General features: G+C 31.9%; 1 protein-coding gene across 6 annotated transcripts in view; it reads right to left on the bottom strand.

Annotated features, from left to right (window-relative positions):
• LOC143059737 (uncharacterized) overlaps nt 1-21,320 on the bottom strand; it is a 122,219-nt gene that overhangs the window by 79,955 nt on the left and 20,944 nt on the right. Inside the window, exon 1 of one of the 6 annotated variants that reach the window (XM_076233287.1) lies at nt 17,805-17,881. The exons of the other annotated variants lie outside the window; for them this stretch is intronic. The gene's annotated coding sequence lies outside the window, so the exon portion shown is untranslated. Of the gene's footprint in view, nt 1-17,804; nt 17,882-21,320 lie in introns of those variants that run through there. 6 annotated transcript variants of the gene reach the window in all.

Raw genomic sequence — 21,320 nt, forward strand, 5'->3', positions numbered from 1 at the left:
TCCTGAGATTTTTAAATAAAAAAAACAGCAACAAGTAATTATTTACTTTTACATTTTATTATAATTAGTATACACTCAAACTCTTGGTCACTGGTTGAATTGGTGTTGACACAATCAATCAATTACTTTTATCATGACAAAGGTATCATGTTCAAGATTATATTTCATAATTTGTCTGAACTCTAGCCCTTGAACAATCATCTACACTAAACAAGATGTATCAAATTCTCCCAACATTCACCTTTTTTAAACTCCAGAGAAATGACAGATAAAGTAGCACATTTTTCAACGGAATCTACTAAAATAAAGTCTGACTTTCCAGTATGTTTTAACTTTAATATGACCATTTATAATAACAGAAACATCTAAAATGTCTTCTGTTGGTCAAAAAGCACAGGATGTGTTGGGAACTGATTATCCCATGGGAGAAGACTATATAAGTTTGATTAACTTGTGTCTCATCCCTTTTGCACATTTAAGCAAATAAAATATGTTTAAACTAACTGATCATCCTGCCAGGTCACATCAAAGACTAAATAAATATTTGCCACTGCTCCTCCAAACATGCTTTGTTTAGGACTGGTCTGAGCTAAGGAGTCATAATAATGAATGACCAATAATAGGTCTTCTTTTTCTCTTAAGACTATGTTGAGCCAAAAAATTCGAGGACTATTTAAAGCAGCTAGTCATGGATTACCCCAAAAATTGGTTCAAAATTGATGCACAGTAAACTTTACATTCTCATTAAAAGTTACCGGACCACATTTTAGTATATGCTGCAACCCAAGAAGCAGTATCATATTCTCCCGTCTCATTTATAACAACTGTCAACACAGTATTATTGCAACTGAGAACTCATTACCATATGTTAAGATTTACTTTAAATTTAGAAAATATGTCATTTGTTACAAAAGTTATGCACAAAATGAGTTAATGTTAGGGTTCAAATTTCTAAAGAAAGTTTTAACAATGTACAAATGGGATGATAAGAAGTGTGATAAAATTCAGATATATTAAGTCACTGAGACCTGCCATCACGCCTGCCACTACAAGTCTGTAACTTTAAATTCCAGAATGTTTTGCATCTTTTTGAATTAGCAAATCAAAAATGCAGAAATGTAACACTTATATGAGATGCAATTGCCAAAAAATATGAAAAATTAGTACAATTAAAATTTACATAAGAGTTTATAATTGATGCAATATATCTAATTTTATAAGGTTTTTGGAGCATTATTCTTCTTTTTTCAAATAGCATGACATAATTTATGATCAATGCTTGGTGTATTTTTATTAATTGACGTTACATACTCCAGTTGCAAGTTTCATATTTTTGCAATAATTATATCTAATTCAATAACATCTTAGACACATTAATCTAAAAAAGATATTTTTAAATAAGACATTATATATGATCATTCTGTAATCCAAATGGGGTTATTTCTGCTTGGTACATTTGCATTAAATTTAATGCATTGCTCCAATTGTGAGAATTCCATATTTTTTTCCAAATTAGAGTTAAATGCCAAATATTTAAAAGCATCAACAGAGTGTGATTCCATTTTTGATAGGTTTCTTGAGATATTAAAAAAGTTGCATCAGTCAACAGTAATCACATAATCAACTAATCAAATAAATTTGCATGTACCATTTCGAATGACTGCATAACAATCATCAATATCTAATCAATTTAACAGCAGGGAAATCGTCACCTACTATTGAGATTAGATATTGCATGATATATCACCAGACACATGACATATCCAGCAGCTAAAAGATGTCAAATCATCACCTTATAATGAGATTAGATATTGCATGAGATATCATCAGAAACATGACACTAAGCCAGCAGCTAAAAGATATAAAATCATCACCTAATATTGAGATAAGTATTTTTTTAAGGTACATATCATGAGAGACACCTAATAGATCTGTTAACATGACAATTATCTCACCAACAAATGGTTCATCACAGAATCAACTTCTATCAAAATAGATGTAATCACAATATACTGAGACATATTTCAGCTGCTAGAAGTAATCACATTATCATATGATACTGATATAAGTAATAACAAACTAATCAGATACTATGGTCAGTAATCTTATATACATTTGCCACTTTTACTACTGATTTGTAATCATATGATAGTGAGACAAGCAATCATGATCAGCTTATACTGAGACACGAAATTACATGATCAGCTTATACTGAGACACAAAATCACATGATCAATTGACACTGAGACAAATAATAACTTGATCAACTGAACTGAGATAAGTATTCACATGATCAACTCATATTGAGACAAGTATTCACATGATCAACTGAACTGAGACAAGTATTCATATGATCAACTGATATTGAGACAAGTAATCACATGATCAGCTTAAACTGAGACAGGTAATCACATGATCAACTGATACCAAGAAAAGTAATCACTTGATCAAATGTACAATGCAATGTAATGTAAACTAATGTGTTTTTCTGTATACCTTTGTCCAACTTATGTGATACCAGAATAAAATGATATACAATATACAATTAACAGATACTCAGAGGCAAGTAATCACATGATCAACTGAAACAGAGACAAGTAATCACATGATCAACTGTTACTGAGATAAGTAGTCACATGTCATGATACTGATACTCACACAAGTAATCACATGATCAAATGATATTGAGACAAGTATTCATATGATCAACTAAAACACTCACAGAGAAAAATAATCACATAATCAGCTGATGCAGAGATACGTAATCACAAAATTATCAGAAAATGCCATCAACTTCCAGTGATAAAGTCACATAAAGCATGTACAGTTCTTGTCATTGAATTTTGCATTAAAAATGCCTTTTGAAGTTTGACATACAAAAATCAATTTAACCAGTACACTCCCCCATTCCCACCCCTATTCAATCTACCATCAACATATTATATCTTTACTTTGTAATGTTAAGCAAAATATCACAACACAATATTTATTCTATGAATGGAATATTAAACTTATCAACTGATTGATAAATTGTTTAATATTTATTCAAGGCATGAGATTAAAAGATTAGAATTATACAAATCACCTGTAATCTGAGGGTCTAAAGGAAACCTATAAATTGACACAGGGCTTATTCAAAGTTTTAAAATATTTTAAACTTTAGAACTACATATTTTATTCTAATAAAATATTTTTCTTAAAATGTCTTAGTTAAAAACTGTCATTAATATCAAAGTGATACTTGTAGGCATTTTACAACTTAATGGCAGTGTAAAATGGGAGTTTTTTCTCCTTTTTTATTAGCAAAATGGTATATCAATCTTGATATCAAATCTATAGCCTGCCAGCATCCTTACATCTTGATATCACAGTAATTTTATAGATACCAATATCAAAATTTTTAACACAAGAAGCATGTTTCGTCTCCAAAAGATTCATCAGTGAAGTTGAATTTTGAATTTTTGAAATACTTAGGCTTTTATACCTCAGGAATAGGTAACCCTAATAGCTGTATTTGGCAAAACATTTAGGACTTGCTGGTCCTCAATGCTCGTTAACTTCATACTTTAATCAACCGTCACTGATGAGTCTTTTGTAGATGTCTGGCTCAATTACAAAATTTCAATCCTGGTATCTATGATGAGTTTATCGAATACATGATTTGAGTGACTGCCACTGTTAATTCAAAGCATGACAACATGTACCTACATCAATGATTAACATTTTACTAAGGCTCTCCAACTGACCCCATACATGTAGTTAAATTCCAAAATCAACACCTTGCAGCTTAACTCTTAATCTGCACTGAAATACACAGATTAGAAGGAGGGGCAGACTGTATCTTTAATTTAATTAAACTTCAATCGTAAATCCATGGGATTATAGTTTTAAACAAATTCGGTTAAACTTTGAACATAGTAATAGCTTATATTCCACTTACATGGGATGGTGATCCTAACAAACTACGTAGTTAGCAAACTTATAACTGTTGTTTAAATTATAAACCTTTTGAGAACTAATTGACATGGATTTCATTGGTATAAGTGAACCTTATGTATACTTGGTTTTATTTTATTTTGGGGTCCTTTATAGCTTGGCGTTTGGTGTGAGCCATGGCTACATGTTGACCTATATATAATGGTTTACTTTTACAAATTGTGACTTGGATGGAAGGTTGTCTCATTGAGACTTGTACCACATCTTCGTAAATGATCATTTTAACAAAATATCCATACTTTTTTAAATAACATTTACTTGTCGAGTAGCTGAGAATCAAATGAGATTTAAATAGAACTTAAGAGGCACATCTTTTTTTTTTTTTATTAAATAACTGGAAAATTTTGTGTTTGACACACAGTATATAGAGAAATAGCTAACAGCCTATTCAGGGATGGATCCAGTCATTTAAAAAAAAGGGAGTTCCCAACCCAGAGTAAAGGGGGTTCCAACTATATGCTCCCATTCAAATGCATTGATCGTCCAAAAAAAGGGGGGTTCCAACCCCCAGCCCCTCCCCCCTCCCTGGATCCGCCACTGTGTTTGACTGTGTCATCTGTCTTTTAGATGTTTTCTACTAGTTGTGTTATTGGATTGCTGTCTCTAAAGGATATTATGCCAAAGACATTGACCTTTAAAATTCCAAATAAATGAGTTTTAATTATGGAATGTTTGCATCCATTCAGCCTTCACGTTGAACTGCTAAATCTACAGGCCCGCAGCTTAATTTTTGAAAAATTTTAGTTAGATTGTGTTGGCCTGTAGGTCGGAATTTTACAGGCCCGAGAGCAATTTTACAAGCCTGGGCTGTCTGGGCTGCCACTTGGCGTGAAGACTGCTCCATTTAGTATTTAAAATAAACAAAATCTGGCAAAAATCTGAATTTGTTACCTCTAACATTTGTTTCAAGCATTTTTAACAACTAAAAACCAATAAACAAACGGTTTGAATTTCTTTAAAGAAACCATAATTCAACAATCTTTCAATTTGGCACCTGTGTTATCATTCTTGTACTTTCTCTTCCACTTTGTTGTTATTTAGATGTATGGTCATTAGGCAGTTTGAAGTAAAAAAAAACCAGAATGCATTGTAAATGAGAGAGAAAACATAACTTGACAAGTAGAATAATTACTTGGCACAATTGAATACTGACAGTTCTGATTAACATGCAGCTCATCTTACTTTAAGAAAACATTCTTTTCAACAAAGAAAACACCATGATTACAAATTACCTCACAACCCTTGCCCTCTAATGTAAACTTGGGTACTTAATTATCACCAAACTTTTTGAGAAACTATTAAACCATCTTTTACTACTGTTTAAAGGAAAATCTTGAATTAAAAAAAGAAGATGTAGTACAATGATTGCTAATTGCAGGACAGGAATTTTGAATTAAAAAAAAAGGCAGGATGATCGAGACACTTGCAAAAAAAAATGACAATTTAGGTAAAAAAAGGATAAACTAAAAAAAAAAAGGCAGGACCGAATAGAATGAAAAATAAAAAAGGCAGGACAGAGATTACAACTAAGAAAAAATGCAGGACAAAATTTTTCATCCTAGCCCCCCCCCCCCATAAAAATCAAATGGTAGCTCCCTAAAAGTCCCAGAAATGACAAATAAAGTGTATTTTTCAAAAAAGTGTAATGATTTTAAACCAGCTGTAAATTCTTCCCTAACTTAAGGATGACCTATAAGAAGCAGATCCAAGGGGGAGGGGGATAGAAGGCACACACTCCCCTCTAGGATCAATAAAAAATATAACATAGCTCTCACAACTTATGATATTTTTGCAGAAAATTGTCAGATTTTTTTTTTTTTATATATTTTGGTTTTTCTTCAATTTCAGCCCCCCTCTTTTAAAATTCTTGAATCTATTCCAGTGTAGGTTGCTTATGTCTATATTATTTGGTCTCTGATTGATAATCCCCTCCTTAGGAATCAAAATTGTTACCACATCTTGAACTTATTCTTATATAACTCGATTCTCATCAGTGTAACTGTCTTATGTAATATAAAAACAGTTTTCGTCAATTTCAATGAATTTGGTTAATTTTAATGGCAGAACTTGAGTCTCTGTTTAATTCATTCTCTTTTTTCTTCAGACTATCAAAACATCTTTATCCTCTAATATATGTATATGAAAATGATAAAATAGATGTGGTATGCGATTGCCAATGAGACAACTATCCACAAGAGACCAAAAGAATTCATGCAAGGTCACATTATTTATGGCCTTGAACAATATCATCATAATGTGCATACTTTAAAGTAAGACATAATATTAACCAATCAAAAAGATCACTGCAGAAGTTATGCAAAACAAACAAATAGGAAGACAGCAACTAAAAAAGCTACTGTATCAAAAGTTCCTGATTTTGGACAGGCAAAAAAATAATGAGGCTAAAGGTCTAACAATGTTTGTGAGCACTCAATCCTCCCTCTAACCTGGACAGCAATAACAACACAACATTAGAACAAAGTGTAAAATTCAAAGGTTAGGCAACATCTTCAGGACTAGCCATGCTCTATTTTTGCTACCACTGCCTCTTCTTTTGATATTTTGAAGCCACTATGCTACAGACCTGTAGCCAGGAATTTCCAAGGGGGGTAATTAGGACTCACCAACTTGACTTTAACAATCACAATTGGAACAGAACGTTGACTTTAACAGTGCTTATAATGTTTTCAAAGGGGGGGTATGTGACAGACTGGGTTTCAGGTTCAAACCAGTTAAAGGGATTTTCCAGTAAACAATTTAAAAAATATAACTTTGGAAGCTTCATGTATTGGGCTCATCAGCCATATCAAAAGGCTGGTACAGTACGATGAGGTTCATTTACCAGTAAGAAGCAAACAAAATTTAACAAAATAATTTTTGATTGTATGATTAAATGTTTTGCAGCTCTTCCCTCAGACTGTAAGACTATAGTACATTACTGTGAGGTTCAATCCAGTTTAAGAAGAAGCATATTTCCAGTAAACAATTTTATTTAACAAATATATATTTTTTTAAAGTTTGATATTTTGAGGCTCCGCAGCCAAACTGTGCATGAGACAGCTTCAATACGGTAAGAAGCGATTTTCTTCTAGTAAACAATTTAACAAATATAATTCAAAGTGATTCCACTAATTATAATTACTATGAACGGAATGACTATTTAAGCCACAGTGGGAGTCCTTCTTGTTGACTCATCTTCATCAGTATAATAAAACAATTAATTATCCGTAATTATTAACGAGGCATCCTAATTAAAATGCGCCAGGCAACAGAACTGCATGTCATTGTGTGATAGTCCATTTATCTAAAGTCTACATGCCTTTATAATCCTCCCCCTGATTTGAACCATTTCTTAAGAGGAGCGTAAAGGGGGGTATCTGCAAGGAAGAACACGAAATAAAATTGCCATATAACTATGAAAGAACAATTAAAAATTTCTTGCACGTTGATCTTTTTACATATTACATGAAACACAGTGAATAACGAACATTTTTTACAGCTGCACGTGAAATAAAAATGGCAAAACATGTTGCACGAAAATAACCCTTTACCACCCTCTCTTAAATGTCTAGGAAAATTGTCTCTATGGTCCTAAGATTAAACCATTTGTTTTCAAGAGGTTCAGAGGTTTGTGAGTAACAGCTGTCAAGAATGTATAGACCTTTAAAATTCAATGTTCCACCTCAGAGTTCAGGTACATGTAGGTTCCACCTCAAAGTTCAGGTACAATTGTATGTTCCACCTCAAAGTTCAGGTACATGTATTGTAAGAAAAGTAACAGCAACTTGTAAGATGATAATTATACATGTAATTTGTCACCTGTTGTCTGTATTCTAGAATGTAAGGGTTGGGTACCAGATTAATAAAGACAGGTGAAAATAGACCTGGTTTCTGTTTCTCTCAGGTACCAAATTTATAAAGACAGGTAATAATGGACATGATTTCTGTTTCTCTCAGCAATAATACAACTGTATTACATGCAATTACAATATATATAGAACAACAAGACAGAAAAAGAACAAACAAAAGAAAACTTGTATTTTGGAACCATTAAAGAAAGGGGATGAAACCAAAATACAAGGCCACTTAAGCAGCTGCTAAGAGAATTTAAAAAAAAATATTTGGCAAGTGATGACTGCATTTCAAAACCTTGAACAATTATAAAGATACAGAACAAATGGCAAAAAAACATGAACAAACATTCAATAAACTAAGGATGAGTAAAAATATGACATTATATGCAGAACAGAATCTGTTTCTTATCAACAATTGATATAATATGTTTACATTCTCTATAAAACATTGCCCCTCTGATGTCATACTAACAATAATTTATAGTAAACGTTAGGGTGAACTGACCAAGTTCTTGGCAACCTTTAGTAAGGTCATTCCATGAGGGTCATTTCTACAGTAAAATCTAATAAACGATGCTTTGAATCCATGTAACGCATTTAACTTGACGAAGTTAATGTAGCAGCCTTCATTAAGGTAATTTCTACAATAAAATCTGATAAATTGATTTTTATCCACACATTTAAACTTGACCAAGTTTCATAAGCAACCTTCATTAAGGTCATTTCTACAGTGAAATCTTATAAATTAAACTTTGAATCCTCACATTTAACTTGACCAAGTTCTTAAGCAGCCTCCAGTAAGGGCATTCAAAATCTACAGTAAAGTCTTATAAATGATGCTGCTTTAAATCCACATACTTAAAACTTGACCAAGATTCTCATAGAGTGAAATCTTGTCAATGCATGGTACTTAAACCATCATTTCTAAGATATATAGACTGAGTTAATAGAAAGGCGTTTTTTAAATGTTGTGTTTTATATGTTAGTCTTTCCGCTATTCTTGAAAAGATAGTTATTTGCTGTTGCGAGTAACTTTTAAAACTCACATCCTGTTAATAAGCGTTGAGCCTTTTTCACACTTATTGAGAATTCACTGATATGAAACATGACGAAACACTTTTACATTTTATTACTTGATAGAAATAGACATTTCTTGTAGGAGGACTTACTGTATGCATAATTAATCAAATACAACAAAAACCCAAATTTCTGAGATTTTTTCATGTAAAAAACGCACAAGCTGTCAGTTTGGTTAAACGTAATCATTACACATATTAACAAAAACCAGGTAATTATGCCTTTGATAATTAGGCAAGGTGTTATACACTCTGTATTACAGCTGATCAGGGAAACAGAAACCAGGTCTATTTAACCATTTGTCTATATAGATCTGGTAGATCTGTTACCCCACCCTTTTATCCTAGAATATAAAAGACAGGTTAGCACCTTCATCTGTATCCTGTTCACCTGTGTCCAAATGTTTCATGGGAATTGTTTCACACCGAAATAATACTGCAACCTATAATTTTTCTCCTGCTTAAATTGCTATAATATTTATAAACAGTATTTAATGAGAGCTTCATGCAGTAGAAAATATTTTTTTCAGAGGATAGATAAAATGAACATATCCTAACCCTACATACATTGTATTACCAAACATTTACCAAATTTTTTTACATAGAAATTCCTGTTTCTTGCATGATTCTGATCCACCCATCTGTGATATTGTTTTACTTGAGATTTTACAGTTAAACAATTCCAATAAAGCAGGTAAAAAGAATGTCACTTTGAATATATCAAACTGTTTTAACACTTTTATCAAGATCTATCAAACCAGATTTTTTGAAGGTAGACAATCTTACCTGACATAGATCACAGATATCAAATTCCACATCTCTTCACTGTATCTCCTTACCTCAGGCGTTATAACACCTGCTAATATTCATGTGTTTTAATCTTATATCATTTGCATTAAAATCTAATTTTTTCGATTCGTTCATGTTTTTCAACCCCCCATTCATCATTCTTTTAATCTGATCCTTTCAATTTGATCATGATTTTTTACATCAAAATATTTCTACATTCATTCATGATTATAACCATCTATTCTTTCATGCCTTTTCCTTCTTTCCTTTACCGGTAACTATCTTTTTTAATTTCTCTTTCCTAAGAAGACTTAAAAATCAAAACCTGAGTACACAGGTAGACTTGGTTTAAGTGAGATAAATATTTAAACCAGTTTATACAATTTCCTTAAACAGTGAGTTTGCTTTTGGTGTTTAACACCATTTTCAGAAATCTTGGCTTCTTCGTGGCAGACAAGGAAAAATTGGGTGTCCCGAGAGAAGAAAGACATTTGGCTGGAAAACCGACAATTCTAGTCAATTAAGGTTGGAATTGATCGCACCTCACTCAGACATGTGCAGGGTTCTGCAAACTTGTACCTCAGTGTTCATACAGCCTCGTAGTGAAACAGTAGATGAACTCATAACTAAGACAACTGGGCCAAAAAAAGCCCCTCATTGGTGTGATGGCAAGCAGAATTAAAATAACTTAAGCTTTTTTAAAACTAATGCTATATTTATGAAAATGACACCAAAGCAATTTCCATAAACACATGGTCAAAGAGTTATTTCCCTTCAGGCTTGTAATATCTCTTATCTATAACTTTCCATTTTTATCTATCTTAAATTCCATCAGTTCAAAATGTTAATTATATACAATAATTATAGCTTATTCAGCATAAAATTATAATGGCATCCACACCTGTGATAAACATGCTTTAGTTACTTCATCAAATTTCACATCATTGTCAGTTTTTTTTCTTCAACTGGAATTCTCAATTTATCTTAATTAAATCATAATTTGCTGCACCTCCAATTACAATTGCATATGATAAGCAATTAACAAAATGTGGTAAATAAAAACAAATAACCACAGAACGATTATGCAATTTTGCGGAGTTTTTTTTTTTTTGCCTCCTTTTCATACCTCTCTTTTTGGTATTCTTTTCTTAATAAATAGGTTATTCAAGGGCTTGTTTTCAGATTCCTTCATGAAATACTTGAATATTTGAATGCTTCCCTGTATTTATGAATAGTAATAAAGGTGGGCCAGACAAAGTGAGTGTATTCTCGTCCTTTGGTTTCAGGACATTGACTGAGAGTTCAAAACATCTTGTATTCAAAATCGAAATCCGGTACCACAAAAATCAATTTCAATGCCAATGTTTTTACCTGGACCCTCAGTAGCGGCTCTTTGGAGGGTAGGTAGGGAGATTCTGGCGGCTGGAACCCCCTTTTTTGACAATCAATGCATTTGAATGGGGACAAAAAGTTGGATCCCCTTTTAAAAATGGCTGAATTTGCCACTGACCCTAGAATTAAACAATGTTGAGCCCTTTGAGCAATACTTTTGACCTTAAAGAGGAAAAGTTGATTGATTGACCTTTTTTAAAATTTATTCAGTCATCATCCCAGGAGGAACTGGGTGATTGATTGACATTAGGTGTTTTACTACTTAAGACCGCTCCACCAACATGACCAAGGAGCCCAGAGGAATAAGTGAAAGGTACATATAGTGATAACTTGCAGCTATTAAGTTAACTTGCATGCCAATTGGTTTTTTTTAAAAAGCAGAATTTTCAGCATTAAATTATAATAGTTTCTACACCTGCTTGTTATATAATAGACATGCTCCGACAATTACATCATCTTTCAAACATTTCACTTTTTACCGATCCATTGCAATTTGAAATCTGTAATTTTAATTATTACGATTCTAATACTGATAATTTCTATCACCATAAAATTGATACTTAAACATATATGATATAATCATAAACTTTAATGGAATGTACCGAAACATGGAATGGATCCATGAACTGGATTGTATAATAATCTATAAGTGGGAAAACCAGGATATTTGCATAATTGATTTACCAATAGAAATCAGTTTACTGCATGGTTACATAAACTATAATGATTCATGAACAATGTATTTTCAAAAATATTTAAGCATGGGGTTTGCATTTTATCAAAATCTTTTGAAAGGGTTTATTTATAATGCATTATGCATAGACATATGGCAACCATTGCTGACTGTATGGTTTAAAATTCACTGCTCATGTGAAGGTGCGTTTGAGTCATTTGTCAATTTTCTGCCATAGATAAATCGTTTCCTCCTGCATCTTCCATTTCAACAACTGGCTTCTATCAATAGCCATTGGTTGGTTACAGGGGTTTAACTCAAATAATCAATCAATAAAAATTAGATTTGAATAAAGAGCCATCATCTGGGGCTGAAATTAAGATATCAATTGTGTGATACTAATTAAAACTTTCAGGAGCACTTTCCCCTTCCCTTTTTTGCCCTTATTGGAATTTTGGAATATCAATTTTGAGTGAGTCCAATATTGAAATATCAATTTTGAGTGAGTCCAATATTGGAATATCAATTTTGAGTGAGTCCAATATTGGAATATCAATTTTGAGTGAATCCAATATTGGAATATCAATTTTGAGTGAGTTCAATATTGGAATATCAATTTTGAGTGAGTCCAATATTGGAATATCAATTTTGAGTGAGTCCAATATTGGAATATCAATTTTGAGTGAATCCAATATTGGAATATCAATGTTGAGTCATTCCAATTAAAACTTATAGTAGCACCCTTTTTGCCCTAAGAATTTGTCAAGGTGAACCTCTGTGATTTATAACCTTATTTTTCGTACAATTACATAATAAATGGACTGAAAATTTACAATCACGATTTTAAAGCCATTATGATCTGAACGTACCATACAAAATGTCACAGTGACAAACACTTATGGAAATTAATATATATAACTTGACTTACATAATTTAAGACCTTCATTCTAAATATTAAAATATAGATAAGAAAAACTTGAGAAGTTACAAAAAGAACACCGGAAAAAAAATGAGGTATGCAATATAATCCCAAAGTACATAGATTGAGACAATATATTTTGTTACACAAACATAAATATATCTCTGGTCTTAAGAAAGCATTGAACTTGATCGCCAGACGGAGATTTATTTTCGAGTGTCATAAATCACCTTATGTCCTTATGATTTCATAGTGATCTTTAAAGTCTATTAACACTCACAAATCTAAAACTATCTTAACGTAAAATCTCAAAATTCACGCTAATTGTCTTACGGAAATTAATTTTTATGAAAAGTCATATTTTTACCTTCTGATACATGAAACATAAGGGTATTATAATTTACAGATGAAAATAGTAGATACGATTGTTTACCGTAACTCTCCGTGAACATAATGCCCACCCCTACGCGATCATAAATATTTTTGACGATTATTGATAAGACAGTTAAGTGACAGGTAAACACTAACATATATATTTTTTCCCAGGTTTATCTTCATGGGACAAGCATAATCTTGGCATCAATTTTCGAGGCTTTTGATCTCTTTTTTTTTTACTTCGTCTTAAATTTGAAAAAGGCAAAACATTACACAGTACACACTAAAATAAACTTTTTTTCATTTTAAAACTTTAAGCAATGTCCTATATATATATATATTTTTTCCAAGGTTTATCTTTATGGGACAAGCATAATCTTGGCATCAATTTTGAGGCTTTTTGATCTTTCTTTTTTTCTACTTCAAATTCGTCTGAAATTTTAAAAAGGCGATATAAAAATACTGCTCACTATAATTATTAACTTTCTTTTTTTTTGGAAAATTTTAGCAAAGACCATCTGAGTCAAACACCTATATATATATATATATTTCCCAGGTTTAAATGATCTTCATGGGACAAGCATGATCTTGGCATCAATTTTGAGGCTTTTGATCTTTTTTTTTTTACTTCGTTTTAAATTTGAATAAGCCAAACCAAGGATTTGTATTTTATAGTGTACTATACAAATCCTTGGCCAAACTAAGACTACTATGTGTTATATATAGTATTCTCAGAGCTAAAGGATACCACACAAAAACAATAACTCCTTTTACTTTTAAACTTTAAACATTGTCCATATGAGTGTATTTATTGGTTTTTTTTCTCATATTGTGTATATATATGGCACTAAAATTAAGATATCAATTAATGATCATGTTTAAGACATTTTGCATGTAAAGTAATGTTTATATCACTTTCAGCTTCACAACTAAGTGTATGTTGTGTAACACAGGTCAATAACAGCTACGGTAGTTATGAGGGGAAGGACAGGGGTAAGGGAGACAGGGAGAAAGGGGGTGGGAGAAAGGAGAAAAGGGGTAGGAGAAAGGAGAGGAAGGCTGGGAGAAAGGAGAAAAAGTTGGAGAAAGGAGAAAAAATAAAATATCTCTCCTTTTAAAAAATTATCTAATATTTCAAGAAAAAATATCTCAAAAGGAGATGTTTTATTCTAATGGGAGAAAGGAGAACGGGGGTAGGAGAAAGGAGAAGAGGGGTGGGAGAAGGGAGAATGGTACCCCCCTGTCCTCCCCCTCAGTTATATATGCACAAAATTTACAATCTATCTGAGAGAGTGTGCAAAATCGACAATCTAACTAAAGAGAGGTAGGAATTTACGTAACAGGACCTTATTTTTTCAGCCTTAAATATGTCTACTTTTGCAAAAATATGCTTGCTCTTCATGACTAATATAATAATTTGTACTTCTTGAGATGAAGATACAGTTAGCATTCCTTTCTCTAGTTAACTACTAGATGACTAATGTCCTTCATCTCTTTTTCGTATTCGCCCATACTCATAGTTTTTTACAATCTATTCAAGATGACTTACTTTTAAGATATGTTGTGTCTGAGTGTCTCAAGCAGATTAATTTAACTGATAATTGGATGAACAAACAAACAACGATTGCTTCCCCCCCTTTTAAAACAAAAAAGAAAATGCATTAAAATCTTAAACCACATGTTCATTTAATAAATGCCAGGATCAGATCCAGGTCCAAGGAGCCCCAATTAACCCAATAGTGACCCAAATTTTTTTTTAATTTTTAATGTCCCGATTAGGGTCACTGAATACATTGTAAAACATATGGAATTGGTAAAATTTTGAAATTGAAAACAGGTTTTATTGTCACCAAATGGACAAATAAAAAAAAACATGTGGTGGCAAATATTAACAACTATAAAGAACTCAATTAAACAGATGACATCAAAGAGATGCTGAGTTCCAAAGTGAAGTTTTCAATTTCTGTCATGTGCAGGAAGTTCGCTTTTCCCGTAGTTTTGTGATTACCTCTTCAGCGACACTTTAGCATTACATATGAACTAGTGTTAAGGTGACATAGTTCAAGAGGGGTATTACTTGATCAAAAGGTACTCAAACAAAGTACTGAATTAATCTGTTTATAAATGTCGCGACAGTTCAAGATGACCGAATTGCTGCTTACTGTCAAGTTGTCATAATAAAAACATTTCATTTTATTCTATATTATTTTATATAAACGCTTTGTATTTATTTACATATAAATACAAGACACCCTTTTTAATACTTTCATGTAGTACCTTTCTGTTCTATTTAAGATTCAACCTTAAAAGGTTTTATTATCATTTCACGTTTTTCAAAATTGTGTCAGTTGGATAAATTATGCTCTTTATAAATGGACAACTAAATTACTTAATAAATAAATTAAATACTTTTAATTCAGAAGTTTAATATTATGGTGTTATTATTACCAATAATTAGCCACAAATATTTCTCTAATTACCGTAAAAAATTAGTGTGGTCAGGTCAACACAATAGGTTTTTGATAAATATGCAGATATAAAAACTGTCATGATCCTAATGCCATACAAAATGAATATTTATAAAATAATTTCTGATACCTTTGGCAATTCTAAAATATAAGAAGGAAATGAAGAGTTTTGATTTCAAATCTAACATTAATTCTAAATCTTAAAATGCAATATCATTGTTTCTAAACTATTTAGACAATCAATGCATTTGAATGGGGACATATAGTTGGACCCCCCCCCCCTTTTTCTCCCTGGGTAAGGACCACCCCCCCCCCTTTTGAAAATTGTTGGATCGATCCAACCCTGTAAATAGTTATAAATGTTTCTTCAAAGCAACAAAAAATTCTTTGAACCATGTATAGAGCTTCCATAACTTAAAAAGAGACAAAATTTCAAATAAAACACTGGATGAATCAGAATGAGATGCTATGTACATAAATTAACCCACAAACACCCTGGCATTATAAACAATAGCTGTTTATATCCCAATTAATGTCTCAACTTCCTGTTAAAAAGTTGCAGGTTGCATAATTATAATGCCATGTTCTGTTTAAATCAACAAATGCTATTTCTGGTGTAAACTGTTCAAGTCTGCCAACACAGCTATTCTTATGCTTATTTTCTTTCACATGTTACAAAAAAAAAACGAGTTTAGAAATTGATGTCCGTAATATTTGTATTGCATATTAAAATGCAATAAGCCAATCTCCAGTTTTTCGATAAGTAACACAAGTTGACCAGGGATTGAAGTCATAAAACTTTGCTCCGTGCTTTGGGCCCAAAAATCATGCTGTAAACATGAAATCCAACAATTTGATAGGTTGATTAAAATTTTGAGTATGAGTACAAAAACTGACTCAATAGTTTTATGACTTCAAGGTCAGAGGTCAATAAGCATAAATGACATCAGTGAACAATCAGGGGAAGTAAGAATTCGGATACAGAAAATGTACATCATTGATCATCCTTAAATCGATAGACCTTTAGTCAAAGCACTCAATGATATATGTGAATTATAGATGTGAAAAATGAAATGTAAAAATTCTTTTTTACGGTAATTAGAGAAATATTTGTGGCTAATTATTGGTAATTATTAAACCATAATATTAAACTTCTGAATTAAAAGTATTTAATTTATTTATTAAGTAATTTACTTGTCCATTTATAAAGAGCATAATTTATCCAACTGACACAGTTTTGAAAAGCATTAAATAATAATAAAACTTTTTAAGGTTGAATCTTAAATAGAACAGAAAGGTACTACATGAATAAGAATAAGAATAAGAATAAGAATAAGAATATTTTTATTATTCCAATCAAGGGCCATTATCTTGCAGAACTTTGTTAGAACAGAAAAAGACCTGAATCAAAAGCTTCTGAATGTAAGGACTTACAACTCACAAGATAAAATAACTCATCAATGAAACCAAGGAGGTTATATTCTAATACCTTGATGAAACAGACTTTAAATTTGATATAACCAGACATCTATTTCTCTTCACAAAACTCATCAGTGGCACTCAATACAAAAGTTGAATTAAAGTGCATGCCAAAAATTCTGAAAATGTGTCTGCCAAATATGACAAGCCATAATGCCTGTGGTAACCTTCATGTTTTGAATAATTCAAGAACATGAAACCTTATCTGAATGATATGACAATTAAAGGTTCATTACATCTTGAGAAACCTTACATACTATCTATACATTTTGAGAGTATCCCTATGCTAATTGCCTAGAACACTGACATTAGTATCTCAGGTATGCTTTGTGAAACATGTAATAAGTAATAGAAACTGAATGGTTTATGTGTTTTATGATAATGATTCCTAGAGTGCAGTTAAGTTAAGTCATAGTGTAATTATTTTATAACTTGAACCACTGTGATAACTACTGGATACTGACTTGATCTCTGTATTTTATGATTGCTTCTGTCCTGAATCACTGTTGGGTGGTCAAAGGCAGCATGTTATATCCTGATTGAGATCAACACAACACTATAACAGTGTGGCTACTTCAGAATTGTTTTATGATTTGAAGAAAATTCTTAGGTATAAATTGCTTTCTATTTGTATGTTTTGACACAAAATGTTTGAGTAATGTGAAGTGCAATTCTTCCAGAAGGAATTTGTGAGATAGTGTATTAACTAAATAACAACCTCCAGAAATATTGTATTGACACTTGAACTAAATGGACAGTTTAAATATGCTTAACTTAAACTACCTTCTGGTATAAAGTTTTTTGCTGTGGTACTTGTTGGTGGTTGCTGCAAGCCTCTGGTTGTTCTAGTATTAAAGAAATCTGGAAAGCGTTCAAGCTGTCTTCGTCTGAAAATTGCCTGTGATCTTTCTGCAAGTAGTTCCATATTTTTGTCGTCATGAACACACAGTCCACTTGTTTGAAAATTGTCACAGTTTAAGGCCGCTGGCAAAATATATCCCAGTTTCTCCATTAAATTTTTACATCCATTTTGTGCTTTCTCACACAATGAACGACATGGCTGAATAGGTTCTTCCAAAACCGTGCAAACTGGAACATACATTGAACACAAAAAAAGTCTCAAATGGGGACTACATTTTGCATCCAGAAAGGGAGATAACTGCTCAATCTCTGAACCAGCTACAACTTGTGACTGGTGGCGGAATACATTTGGCATTATCGTCTTATTATATGGTAAGTCTTTACACAAAGGTATTACGATTGGTTCACATCTACCATGCTGCTGAGCATGGATGTTCATTGTAAAAGTTGTGACAACAAGAACTGTCCAAAAATGGAACGCTTTGAGTTGAGATGGCATCATTTCTCCAGTCTGTTAAGGCAATCCACTAGCATTAGCTTAGTATCGCTCCTTCTTGTTGATGAAACTGTTTACAAAACATTTAAAAATACCATTGAAACACAACATTTTCTGATCTGATACTAATCTGATCTAAGTGTAAAACGAAAAAGAGATTGTATATTTTGGTGGAAATTGATTTAAAACCAAAAATACTGTGAAACAGAGAATTCATTCCAACTTACCTTGTTGACAATACTCTGGATTCCGTTTTTTTCTTAGGTACCAATTTTTCTTGATTGAGGAAAAAATTGTACTATAATTCATGAATACTTGATTTCATGATTTAGCCAAAGTCAGCATACAAGTCTATTGGAAATTTAAACTTTATTGAACACATAAACTCATATCCAAAAAATCCATCAATATTGGTACCCAAAGAAAAATATAGAATCCACAGTAAATGAAAAGTACATATGATTTATAATCAGAAAATGTATTTCAATGGTATTTTTAAAAGCAGTATAACGATGTTCACACAGAATTTAGGGTCCAACTGCAGCATATGACAAAATTCAAAATCATCCTTAAGACTCCAATAGCCATGTTAAAAATCCTTACATGTGTGTTGCTAATCTACGAAGTACAGCTTACTCCTACTAGTGTCCTAGTGTTATATCCAAGTGCCACCTCTTCAAGACAATTAAAACATATAGAAAATAATTTTGCCGGGCACTTCATTTATATTTATATTTGTAACAAATTATGACAGTTAAATCTAATTTTCAAGTGTGTTAGGTAGATCAAAAGACCTTCTTAACCTTTACCCTTAATAATTAAAATCGCTTCTTTAGCAAACAAACTGCTTACCATTGCAGCTTTAATATAATTACATGATAAGGAATTTCTAATTATCAAAATTGCAATCAAATAATTATGGTTCTTGAAATACTAATATGAAAATAATCAAACCATTCTACATCTACATCTACATTCTATGTTGATCTGTCAAACTTGACCAATACTCAACGCTTCCTTGGGCTCAAGAAAAAGAGTAATTTTGTAAGGTAACCAAAGAATATACAACCAATAGATAAGAGCATGATCGGTCACTATATTAAATCACTATTACAAATTAAAGGCTTGAAATGATGATCTTTTGAAGCATGTCAGAGTCATTCGAGTGTCACTGACAAGGGAAATCACTCTCCAAAATGGGAAACAAATTATGTTCCGCATGAATGAACAAAGTAGGAATCATTAAACAAAAGAAGGTCACATGCAACCCAAGAGAAGTAAGTCCTGGATGAACAGAGAAAGAATTGTCTGACATAGACGAAAGGAATCTGTGACGTACCCATCCATATACAGAAGTTGGAAATACAGATACAGGTACAGACATAAGGAGGTAACAACTGAAGGGAACTGAAAGAATCGTCTGACATAGACAGAAGTAATCTGTGACGTAAGGTAACAACTCAGTGGGGTTACTCTTGGATTATTAGAGGATTAGAAGTTAACTGAGAAATCAGGGGTAGTAATTCTTGGATAGACAAAGAAGAAAACAACTCAGGGGAAGTAATTTTTCGATAATCATAGGACATATAGTAGTAATATCTATGGGAAAGTCATTCAGAGATGATCCAAGTAATATATGAGTAACTATTCAAGGGAAGTAAGTCTAAGGTTCACTGCTGAGCTTAAATTGTTTTCAGAACGACTATTTCTGACCGCAAGTCTTTTCAAATAAAGTATGCTATACTTGGTTTTTTGAAAGGCTTTATAAGTTACATAATTTTTATGATATTAAATCTGTCACTGATCCATATTTTAACCAGACAGTCAAAAAAATAATATTCAATAACAGTGTCAAATAGACTATTTAATAAAATCTTATCTTTGTTACTTTCATTTTTTTTACTGGTGCAGAATTAAATCTTCAAGTAGTTTGCACTGGTCCAACAATAAAACAGATCTGGCATTATGCCAATGTACACACACACCCAGACTTAACATAATTTATGCAAATTAGATAACATCAGTGTCTATTATGTAATAGTACCTTTTTACAGTGGGGATATTTTAACTAAAGAATTTCAAACTGATGAAGCCCTCCTGTGACATTTTGTTGAATTTATAATTTAAAAAAGGTCTAGCAAAAGAAATATGGGGGTCATGACACTTGATCAAGACCTAACAAATTTGCAACAAGTGACGAAATTTTCTTCAGTGGTCCAAAAAGGTTGGTCGAAAGGTCCAATCAAAAAACACATTCCCATTAGTTTAGTTTAAATATATTTTATTTTTCAAAAAAGACAAATGGATTAGACACAAGTTTTACTGCTTAGTAACGTCTTCTCCAAACATTTGAGGATTCAAATTTAACTTCATTACTTGAACTCTAATATTTGAGGTTCACATGTACCTTTAATTTACAGCTGAAATAATCGAAAAACTAATTACAAACCAACATTTAGTAACAATGAATCCACAGTAATTTTTTCAAATGCTGCGGAAATGTGGATTCATTATTTTTCATTGGATATTAATTTTCTAGGGTTTGATGGGTAGAGGTGAACCAAGAATTGTTAAACAAATTACTAATATTTTATAGGCTTTGTATGAGGAGACAAACCATGAAATCAAATATCCACAACAATGAAAATTTCCTTTATCCATTATAAAATAATAAAGGAATTAACAGTGTTCAATTGTGAAGTCCTGCATTTATTATTAAACTTTACGTAGAAACAGAAATGGGATGCAGGAAACAGATAGGCTAGTTAAGATCCTGACTGAGCAGATGCATTTATAATCTACAGACATCTGAAAATGTATACTCCCCCCATGGAGCACCTCACGTAAATCCTTGACATGGGATGCAGATACATGTATTATTCATGTTACTTTTAAAATGTCAAACACTAACTACATTGATATTTGTATTTTATTCAAAACTA

This window comes from Mytilus galloprovincialis, chromosome 14, assembly GCF_965363235.1.
Source record: "Mytilus galloprovincialis chromosome 14, xbMytGall1.hap1.1, whole genome shotgun sequence".
Lineage (NCBI taxonomy): Eukaryota > Metazoa > Mollusca > Bivalvia > Mytilida > Mytilidae > Mytilus > Mytilus galloprovincialis.